Source organism: Ovis canadensis, chromosome 3 (assembly GCF_042477335.2).
Source record: "Ovis canadensis isolate MfBH-ARS-UI-01 breed Bighorn chromosome 3, ARS-UI_OviCan_v2, whole genome shotgun sequence".
NCBI lineage: Eukaryota > Metazoa > Chordata > Mammalia > Artiodactyla > Bovidae > Ovis > Ovis canadensis.
Window position 1 is genome coordinate 131,607,681 of NC_091247.1, and position 11,487 is coordinate 131,619,167.

Below are 11,487 nucleotides of genomic sequence, written 5' to 3' on the forward strand. Positions count from 1 at the left end.
TTGACCACTGATCTGACCACTTGATGAACAACACTCCAACCTCACACCAGGTCGTCTCCCTTGCCACACCCCCTTCCATAAACCAAATCTTCAATAAGTCAGACAAAGACAAGTACCATGTGATATCCCTTATACCTGGAATCCAAAAATAATGATACAAATGAATCTTAAAAATGAACAAATGAAATTATTTACAAAACAGACACAGATTTAGAAAACTAACTTGATCCACCAAAGGAGTAAGTTTGGGGGGGGGGGAGGGATAAATCAGGGATTGACATACACACACTACTATAAATAAAATAGATAATCAACAAGGACCTAGGGCTTCCCTTGTGGCTCAGCTGGTAAAGAGTCTGCCTGCAATGCAGGAGACCTGGGTTTGATCCCTGGGTTGGGAAGATCCCCTGGAGAAAGGAAAGGCTACCCACTCAAGTATTCTGGCCTGGAGAATTCCATGGACTGTATAGTCCATGTGGTCACAAAGAATCAGACACGACTGAATGACTTTCACTTTCACTTTTCATTGTAAAGCACAGGGAGCTCTATTCAATATCCTAAAAAAACTTATGCAGGAAAAGAATCTGAAAAAGAATGGATATATGGGTACAGATAACAGAGAAGGCAATGGCACCCCACTCCAGCACTCTTGCCTGGAAAATCCATGAACAGAGGAGCCTGGTAGGCTGCAGTCCATGGGGTCTCGAAGAGTCGGGCACGACTTCACTTTCACTTTTCACTTGCACGCATTAGAGAAGGAAGTGGCAACCCTCTCCAGTGTTCTTGCCTGGAGAATCCCAGGGACGGGGGAGTCTGGTGGGCTGCCGTCTATGGGGTCGCACAGAGTCGGACACAACTGAAGCGACTTAGCAGCAGCAGCAGCAGCAACAACAGCTTTGCTGTGCATTTGAAACTAGCACAACATTGTAAATCAACTACACTCGAATATAAAACGCAAATTACAGTGAAGAAAACTGAGACTTCAGTACGACATTCCACCATTCCATCAAGCTAGGCGCTTCTCGGTGATGTAAGAAACAATGGATTTCCTGATGTCAGCTCTCAGTACCACAGTTATTCCACGGTAAGTGAGTTCCGCAGTCAAAGGCAGTGATGTGCCTGGTACCATGGGGGTGAAGAAGGCGGTCTATCAACCACCTATGACGATGCTGGCAGAAGGATGACGAGCAATAAAGGGGGATCACTCTCCAGAATACGCAAGTATTCCCATAAAGACGCATTATAGCACTGTCTCTTCCAAACTGGAGTGGTCCAAAATAATTGACCTGAATGGCTGATGCTCCTAGGGAACGGCGCCTGGACTCAGGCTTGGATTCTGGTTTAGAAAGTTGGATACTGCGGCTCAGGGGCTAGATCAACTGTGGTGAGAGGAAATGCACATTTTTGTCCCCATGTATTGCGTCTATCTCGGTTCCCACAGCCGCTTGGTACTTGAGCCATTTCTGCAAGTGCGCAGATGGCCAGGGGAGGGGGCTCACTGACAAACAGGGCATAGGCCATCTTGGCCACCTCCTTGCTTAGCCTTCCACGCAATGATTGTCCTCTGGGGGCCATTTACATGAGACTCAAGTCACTTCAAACACTGCGGCCATTCTTAGGGGTCCACGACAATTTCCCTGCAGATGATCTTGGCATCAGCCTTCCAAGATGTTTAAAAATCACTGAGTCCCTGATTAGTCCATGCACCTGTTAGCTATTGCCCATGAAACAGTACATTTCAGGAAAACTCATGTTACCTCTTTTTTCATGTCAAGTGATCAGCCAGATGTACTGCCTGAAGTTCTATCAGAGGGAGATTTCCCTCTGAATTGCAGAGCCACCCTAGACAGATACATCCTTAAATCGGGCCAGAGTCCCCCTGTCTTCTGATTATTTGGTCAGAGGGAATTCCCTGAGGCCAGAGGTAACGTTTGAGGGAGAGATGGGAAACAGCAAGAAGTCTGAGTCATCTGCTTCTGCAGTGAAGAGAAGTGCTGAGAATAGAACTGGGGATGTGAAGGGATAAGGGATAACAGCTCACCCACATGCATGCAAGTTCTTTACCCTTAAATTTAAATGGGATTTAAAGGGAACTTCAGTAAGCTTCTTCTTACTTTATGTGAGAAATTCTTACAGATATAACAGCATCGATATTCAAGCCAAGAATAATAAAGGAATAATAACTTAGTACTTGACATGTATTTCTGACTTACAGTGTATTTCTTAGTCCATCTTAAATGTACCTGAGGTAAAAGTAGATGCTTCTTACATCTGAGCTTAATTGATTTTTGCCAGGAAGTCTGTTTGGAAATGTGAGCTTCTGATACATTCCTTATGCTTGTGCTTTGTAAAACACTTCATTTTTCTGTTTTCTTTCTTAGTGAGGGGGAAAAAAATCACATCAGTTCTATAAGATCAGTTGTATACACGCAATCTTAAAACTGCTGGAGCCCCAATATGGAGTCTTTAAAATAAATGTGCTTAAGCTAAGCCATGATGTCAGAAGTCATGAAAGGTAGCATAAGGGGGCATCTAGCAGCTGATAATGTGTGTTTCTTCTTCTGGGCATTGACTACACAGGAAACTTCATTTTGTGAAATTACAACAAGCTACATGCTTATGATAGATGTACTCTTGTACATGTCTGTTACACTTCAATAGGAAGGGAAAAATAAAATGCATTTTATATAATCATGACATTCTTGCAAAAGTTTTCCCAAGCTAGAAATTAGATTAGACAATTTTGCAAAATGCTGCGCAATTAGTGCCTTTTTCTAACTAACCAACCCACCAAAATCATGTATTTGAAGGTCTAGGATGCACAGCATTGCGTTAAATATTGTCCATAGCCTTGTGGGGAGAGCAACATATCTACATTAAAAGCAATTAATTCACAAGAGAAATAATTATTGAGTACCTACCAAGTAGCAGACACTATTCTAGACTCGTGAGCTTACAGAAGTGAGCAAAACAGGCAGGATTCTTGTCCTTGTGGAACTGATGGCCTAGTGAGCGAACACAGCCAGTTAGCAACAGACAGTAAGTAAACTGAATGATGTGTCAGATGGTGACTTGGGATGTTCAAGAAAGTTGAGCAGTGTGAGAGGGATTGGGAGTGTTGTGAGGGGAGCTGCAATTTTAAATAAGATGTTCAGGGAGGTGTTACTAAGAAGGTGATACTTAAGTAAAAATACCCAACTATTTGTGACCCATGGAGTGTAGCCCACCAGGCTCCTCTGTCCATGGAATTCTCCAGGCAAGAATACTGGAGTGGGTTGCCATTCCCTTCCCCAGGAAGAAGGGATTCTTCCCAACCCCGGGATTGAACCTGTGCCTTCTGCATTGCACACAGATCTTTTCACCATCTGAGCCACCTTGGAAGCCCCAAAAGAAGATGCTATCTATGTGTAAAGGTGGAGGAAAGGAATCCAGGCAGAGGATACATGAGCCAGGAAAGGACCTGATGAGTTCCAGCCAAGGAAACCACTGAATTAAGATAAGGTGAGTCAAGGGAGAAGGCGTGGTTGTGAGGTGAGGGAATTAATGGAAGGAAAGATAGCTGTAAGCTGCTCTATGATTTTGGTATTTACTTTCAATGAAATGGGGCAAGAATCTGAGTAAGGGAGTGTCATGAGCTGTCATGCATTTTGAAAGCATCTAGTTGCTTTTTGTGACTAGACGGCAAAGGAGGAAGAGTAGTAGGAAAGGAGAGCCTCCTGCACTGTTGGTGGGAATGTCAGTTGGTGCAGCCACTATGGAGAATGGTATGGAGTTTCCTTTAAAAACTAAAACTCAAGTTACCATATAATCAAGCAGTCTCACTCCTGGGCATAAAAAAATAAAAATAAAAAAACCTGAAAACTCTAATTTGAAAAGATACATGCACCCTAATGTTCATAGCAGCACTGTTTACAATAGCTAAGACATGGAAGCAACCTAAGTGTCCATTAACAGAAAAAGAGATAAAGAAGATATGGCAGATAATATATATGCTATATACATATGTAACATATATATATATATATACACACACACACACACACACAGTGGGATAGTATTTAGCTGTAAAAAGAATGAAACTATGCCATTTATAGCAACATCAATGGACCTAAGGGATGATTATACTAAGTGAAGTAAATCAGACAAAGACAAATATCACATGATATCACCTACATATGAAATCCTTAAAAATGATTAAAATGAACTTATTTTAAAAACAGCATAGTGTCAAAGACATAGAAAACATATTACCAAAGGGGAAAAACTTGGGAGGGGGGATAAATTAAGGATGGAGATTAATAATATATATAATAATATATATAATAAAATATATTACAGAATATATAATACTATATATAAAATAGATAACTAATAAGGACCTACTGTACCGTATAGCACAGGGAACTCTTCTCAATACTCTGTAATGACTATATGGGGAACAAATATCTAAAAAAGAGTATATATATGTATAATCTGATTCACGTTGCTGTACAGCAGAAACTAACACAATGTTTTAAATCAACTATACTCCAATAAAAAATTTTTAAAATAAATAATGAGGACCTACTATATAGCACAGGGCTTTTTATATCTTGTAATAATCTGATAGAAAAGAATCTGAAAAATAATATATATATGTGTCAATATATACATGTGTGCCATGCATGCTTAGCCATAGCCAACTCTTTGTGACCCCATGGCCTGTACCCCCGCCAGCCTCCTCTGTCCATGGAATTCTCCAGGCAAGAATACTGGAGGGGGTTGCCATTTCCTCCTCCAGGGGATCTTTCTGACTCCTGCATCTCCTGCATTGGCAGGTGGATTCTTTACCACTGCTGCCACCTTTGAAGACCCATCTGTCTGTGTGTTTATAAATCACTTTGCTGTATACTTGAAACATTGTATATCAACTATACTTCAATTTTTTTAATTGACAAACAGAAAAAGAGTAGTAGCAGGAAGACCCGTCAGGAAACTTTTACGATAACACAGGGGAAAAATGATGGTGATGATGGTGCCTGGTCCAGGCTGGTAGCAGCAGACATGCGCATAATTGTCAGGGTTTGTGTATATTTTGAAGGTTGAACCGACAGGATTTGTTGAAAGACTGGGCGTGAGATTTGAGTAGTCAAGCGCGGTTTTGAGGTTTCAGGACTGAGCAAGGTGAGGCTGTCATCAAGTCAGCTGAGGAAGACTGTGGGTAGGGCAGGACTGGGGAGGAACATGGCAAGTTCAGTTTGGGGCACCATAAGTTTGGGACATCTATCAGACATCCTAACAGAGAGGCCAAGTAGGTCGTGAAGTATCTGAGTTTAGAGTTCAAAATAAACGTGTGAATGCAAATGTAAATTACAGATTAATAGGCATAGAGGTTATATAAGATTAGATGAGATAATCAGGAAAAAAAAAAACACCACAAAATAGAGAAGAAAACCAAAGAGAAGGGCCAAGCAATAGAGAAAGAACTGCCAGTTCTGTCCCAGGGCATCCCAAGCTTGTGACAGAACCGGTTGACTTTCCACTGTAATAACTACCTTCCAAGAAAAGAAGTCCAAGGGCATTTTACTAGTTTCTATGCCAAGCCGTGGTCGTGAATAATTGCACAGCAACTGGAACATAATCATAAGAGCTACTGAATTATTGCAAATTGTTGAATGAGTTATTTCAGGGCTCTGGGGACAGGCTAAAATCTCCTGAGGTTTGAGCTCTTTTTATTAGAGAGATTTGATATTCTAAATACATTTAGACTTCTTCCCCTTCATACCCTCCGGGCACAGTGGGGATCAGATGGGCCACGGTGCTTCCTCCTTGGGACTGAGCTGAAAGGCTGAAGGCTGCTTCACTCAAAACAAGCTGCTCTTTCTCCCTAATCAACTCTATCTGACTGATTCTTTTTTATTTTGAAACATCTACCTGCTGTGACCGAGCATTCTTATTGGTATCCCCAGAGAGGGGAGAGTCTCTGGGCCATCTCCCCTCTCAGCAGCTTGCTTCCTCTCTTCACTGAAGCCTCTGCTAATGTCGTCTCCTCAGAGAAGCCTGTTAGCATCATTTGACCTCAAGCTGTCCTAGTCTCTTCCACTTTCTCTTTATACCACTCAGTACTACCTGCCACTGTATTAATTTGTTGGATGGTTGGTGATATGAACTGAGATGTATCCCCTTAAACTTTGCATGTTGAAGCCCTACTTCTCAGCGTACTATATGTAGATTGAGAAACAGTTAAGGTTAAATGAGGTCTTAAGAGTAGCTCCCTGATCCAACAGGATTAGTGTCCTTCTGAGAAGAGACACCAGAGATTCATCTCCCTCTTTGTGTGAGGACACAGAGATAAGGTGGTCATGAGCAAGCCAGAACGAGCTCTCGCTGGAAACCCAATAAGCCAATACTTTGATGCTGGACTTCTAGCTTCTGGAACCGTGAGAAATAAATTTCTGTTGCTTTAAGCCACCCAGTCTACAGTATTTTGTGAGGGCAGGCCAAGCTGATTGAGACCATTGGTTACCTCCTGCCTCTTCCACTAAAAGAGTCTTTTTAAAGCAGGATTTTGGGGGTTTATTTTTCTTATTTCAGTGTATGGAACTAGAAAAAAGTCTCACTCATAGCAGGCCACTCACTAAATGTGGATGCAAGAATCAGCTCTCAGATCTTGTTGAGATGTCACTTAAATGGTTTTGTGGATGACCCCCAGGTGGAAGGATCACGCTGAGCAAGAGCTAAAGATAAGAACAGGTGGTCCCTGGCTCACGAGAAGCCTGCAATCTGGTCATTCTGGGTTAGGTTGCTCTGTTAGGCTGTTAGCAATTCACTTCCCCAAACTCTAAATTCTGTTTCCTGCTAGGCTGCAGAGAGGAGGGACAGTGCTTCAGGTAATAACAACCCTCATTTTAGCAGAGGCTCCAGGCTGTTTTCCATGAGAGTCGTCTCCGGGCAAACAGAGCAGGTTTTCAAAGTAAATTTAGTGTCTCATTGGGGATGAATAGTCTGTATTTTCATCTTATAAATCATACCCAGCAATCCTTTTCTCAACTTTGGCCCTTGAAGAGTAGAGGAAATGGTGTTTCTGACCAAACCAGTCACTGAATGGGAGTCCAGTACAGAGACCCTTGTAGAAAAGGGTATGGAGGAAATCCTCCTCTTTTGTCAGGAGTCTCCCAATGCAGGATCTTTTATCCTTGACTAAACTCTGACTGAAAATTTCCCAAAATACACACACACACACATGCACCAGAATTAATATATTCAGATTGAAACCAGCTAACACAGTGGCACATTGTTTAGAAGCTGATCTTTATTGTGACCTAACTCCATGAACTCCATAGACATTAGAGTCAAAACTTAGACAATTGTGTGGGGGAAAGGTAATGATATTATGGATCCACAAGGCTGTAAAAGAATAACAAAGAAGATAAGCAATAAGAAAAGCTTTCAAGGTCTCACAGCTCAGTCCCCTGTTTGGAGGGAAAAGGGTTTTATTTCTGTCTCAAACGTAGGCTTAGGCAAACCCAAGCCTTGCTCTTTGTGGTGGGCTTATAAGCAGGGTAAATGGAAAAAGGGAAATTCCTGGCAAGTACTGGTTTGGAGATGGTACAAAAAAGCCTCAGTAAGTATAGTGTATTTCCTCCTTTCCTGAATCCATACTAACTTGCCCAGTAAAACTTTCTTTAGTCCTTTCCTGATTCCAAAACTTATTTTAATTCATGTGTTTCGTTTGTTATTTCCTTTCCCACAGATGGTGGGTAAAATATAAGCCTGTAAAAGTGAAGTTTAAAAGACTTTTTTTTTTCTTTTTTTGGCTTTCAAATATTTCACATGACTATATGATAGTCCCACCTCATCCGCCCACACTTACATTTTTCCTCTTCCTAGCATTAATAGGTCTAAACATTTGGTTAGGCAGGAAATTTATAACAGAAATTTCATCCACCATTCTCTTGTCTCTTGTACGAGTTTTTAAAAACTATCGCAGAGGTTCAGTTCTAGCTGCAATCGAGTGAGCACACTGACGCATTCCACCCTCTTCCTCCCACTGACTGCAGCGATGAAACCTGCATACACTAACTGAAGCATCTGAGGGCTCTGAAGGTGAATAGTAGCGGTCAGATTGCAGAAGAGGCCCAAGATGGTGAGTTTCTGACTTTTTCCCCTCTAGTATCACTTGAAATGAACTCCTCTGCCCTATGCAAAAACGATAATATACAATGCCAAGTAAAATGTATCCTGTGTATGCAAGACTGATTCCGTGTTGACTATCAGTCAAGGCAATTTCATCATATCGACGTCCTGAAGAGTAAACAAACAAATACCAAAAGTATGAAGTATAAAAGAAGAAATTGATGAACTGGACTTCATCAAAATTAAAAATTGTTGATGTGCAAAAGACATTAAGAACATGAAAAGACAAGCTACAAACTGGGAGAAAATATTTGCAAATAGTATTTCTAAAAAAGGAATTTAACGAGAATACCTAAAGAACCCTCAGATATCAATAAAAAGGAAACAATCCAACTCTGACATAAATCATATCAATGTTTACTTAGGTCAGTCTCCCAAGACAATAGAAAGAAAAGCAAAAATAAACAAATGGGATGTACTTAAACCTATAAGCTTTTACACATCAGAGTCTCATTTCCTAAATGAGATGAAAAGACAGCCTACATATTAGGAAGAAATATTTTCAAACAATGTGGCCAACAAGGGCTTAATTTCCAGAATATACAAACAGCTCAGACAACTCAATAACAAAAAATTAAAAAATAACTCAATCAAAAAATGGGCAGAAGACCTAAATAGTCTTCCACTATAGAAAGTGAAAAGTGAAAGTGAAGTCGCTTAGTTGTGTCCAACTCTTTGCGACCCCATGGACACCAGGCTCCTCCATCCATGGGATTTTCTAGGCAAGAGTACTGGAGTGGGTTGCCATTTCCTTCTCCATCTACTATATAGAATAATAATAATTTCTCCAAAGAAAACATACACACTCTAAGAGGCACGTGCACAGATGCTCAACATCACTAATTATTGGAAAAAAGCAAATCAAAACTACAACGAGATACCACCAAATACCAGTCAGAATGGCCATCATTAGAGTCTACAGATAACAAATACTGGAGAGAGTGTGAAGAAAAAAGAACTCTTCTGTACTGTTGGTATAAATATAAATTGGTGTAGCCACTATGGAGATCTTAAAAAACTAAAAATAGAGTTGCCATATGATCCAGCAATCCCGCTTCTGGGCATGTAACCAGAAAATATAAAAACTCTAATTCAAAAAGATACATGCACCCCAATGTGCATAACAACACTGTTTATAATAGCCAAGACATGGAAACAAACGTCCATTGACAGACGAGTGAATAAAGATGGTGTGGTACTTATTGACAATGGAGTACTACTCAGCCATAAAATGAATGAAGTAATGCCGCTTGCTGCGACATGAATGGACCTAGAGTTATTGTAGTAAATGAGCTGAGTCAGACAGAGAAAGACGTCATATGGCATCTTTGTGCTTAGTCGCTCAGCTGTGTCCAGCTCTTTGTGATCCGATGGACTGTAGCCTGCCAGGCTCCTCTGTCCATGGGATTCTCCAGGCAGCGGGTTGCCATTTGCTTCTCCAGATGATTTCACTATGTGGAATCTAAAATATGACACAAGTGATCTTACTTATGAAACAGAAAGAGACTCACAGACATAGAAAACGAACGGATTGTTACCAAAGAGGCAAGAGGGTAGAGAAGGGATAAATTAGAAGTTTGGGATTAGCAAATACAAGCTGGTAGTACTATATACAAAATACACACCACAAAATCCTATCTAATAGCACATGTTCCATGTCCTGTAGTAAACCATAATATATGAAAAAAATATGAATATGAAAAATAATATGTTTATATATGTATCACTGAACCACTTTGCTGTATATCAGAAACTAATACAATGTTGTAAATCAATTACATTTCAATAAAAAATTAAAATTTAAATAAGCTAATATCAAAATGGGTAAAAGACTGGAGTAGATACTTTACCAAGGAGAATGTAAAGATGGCGATAAGGTCCATGAAAAGATGTTCAACGTTATTAGCCATGAAGGAAATACAACTTACAACCGTGACACATCTATTAGAATGGCTAAAATAAGAATTATAAAAACACAAAGTGGTAGCAAGGATGCAGAGCAACTTTAACTCTCGTACTTTGTTAGTGGGGATGTAAAATGGCATCCGCCCTCTGGAAAAATTTTGAGAACTGTTTTTATTAGCATAGAGTTGATTTACAATGGTGCATCGGTTTCTGCTACACAGCAAAGTGTATCAGGTAAAAATACACACATATTTATTCTTTTGGGGGAGCTTCCCAGGTGGCTCAGTGGTAAAGAACCCATCTGTCAATTCAGGAGATGTTGAGTTCAATCCATGGGTCTGGAAGATTCCCTGGAAAAGGAAATAGCACTCTACTTCAATATTCTTGCCTGGGAAATCCCATGGAAAAAGAAGCCTGGTGGGCTACAGTCTGTGGGGTCTCGAAAGAGTTGGATACAACTTAGCAACTAAACAGCAACAAACAACGACAAACTCTCTTTTAGATTCTTTTCCCATATAGGTCATTATAAAGTGCTGAGAAGACTCTTGAGAGTCCCTTGGACTGCAAGGAGATCCAACCAGTCCATTCTAAAGGAGATCAGTCTTGGGTGTACTTTGGAGGGAGTGATGCTAAAGCTGAAGCTCCAGTACTTTGGCCACCTCGTGTGAAGAGTTGACTCATTGGAAAAGACTCTGATGCTGGGAGGGGTTGGGGGCAGGAGGCGAAGGGGATGATAGAGGATGAGATGGCTGGATGGCATCACTGACTCGATGGACGTGAGTCTGAGTGAACTCCGGGAATTGGTGATGGACAGGGAGGCCTGGCGTGCTGCGATTCATGGGGTCTCAAAGAGTCAGACACGACTGAGCGACTGAACTGAACTGAAAGTGCTGAGAAGAGGTCCCTGTGTCATGCAGTAGGTCCTTATTAGTTATCGCTTTTACATATAGTGGTGTGTATTTGTCAATCCTGGTTTCCCAATTTGCCCCCCCTTACCCCCCACAACCATAAGTTTGTTTCTACATCCGTGAGTCTATTTCTGTTTTACAAATAAATTCATTTGTACCACATGTAAGCGATATCATGTGATATTGTCTTTCCGTGTCTGACTGACTTTGCTCACTCACCACATCCAGCAATCCTATTCTTGGGTATTTACCATAGAGAAATAAACACATTTACAAAAGCAAACAAGCTTTGTACATAAGTGTTTATGTAGTGGCTCTAGTCATAATCACCAAAAATTGGAAACAAGCCAAATGTCTTTCAATTAGTGAATGGATAAACAAACCATGGTGCCTCTACATAATGGAACACTACTCAACAGTATCATGAAACCAACTTTGAATCATTCAACAACTTTGATAAATCTCAAAGTCGTTAAGCTGAGCAGAAGGAAGCAGTCTG

At 40.7% G+C, this 11,487-nt stretch overlaps 1 long non-coding RNA gene across 1 annotated transcript; it reads left to right on the forward strand.

The window, feature by feature from the left end:
• Nucleotides 1-8,037: 8,037 nt before the first annotated feature.
• On the forward strand, nt 8,038-11,150 carry LOC138438167 (uncharacterized). Its single transcript, XR_011256279.1, has 2 exons — nt 8,038-8,125; nt 10,583-11,150. It is a non-coding gene; the product is annotated as an uncharacterized lncRNA (long non-coding RNA).
• Nucleotides 11,151-11,487: the final 337 nt, after the last annotated feature.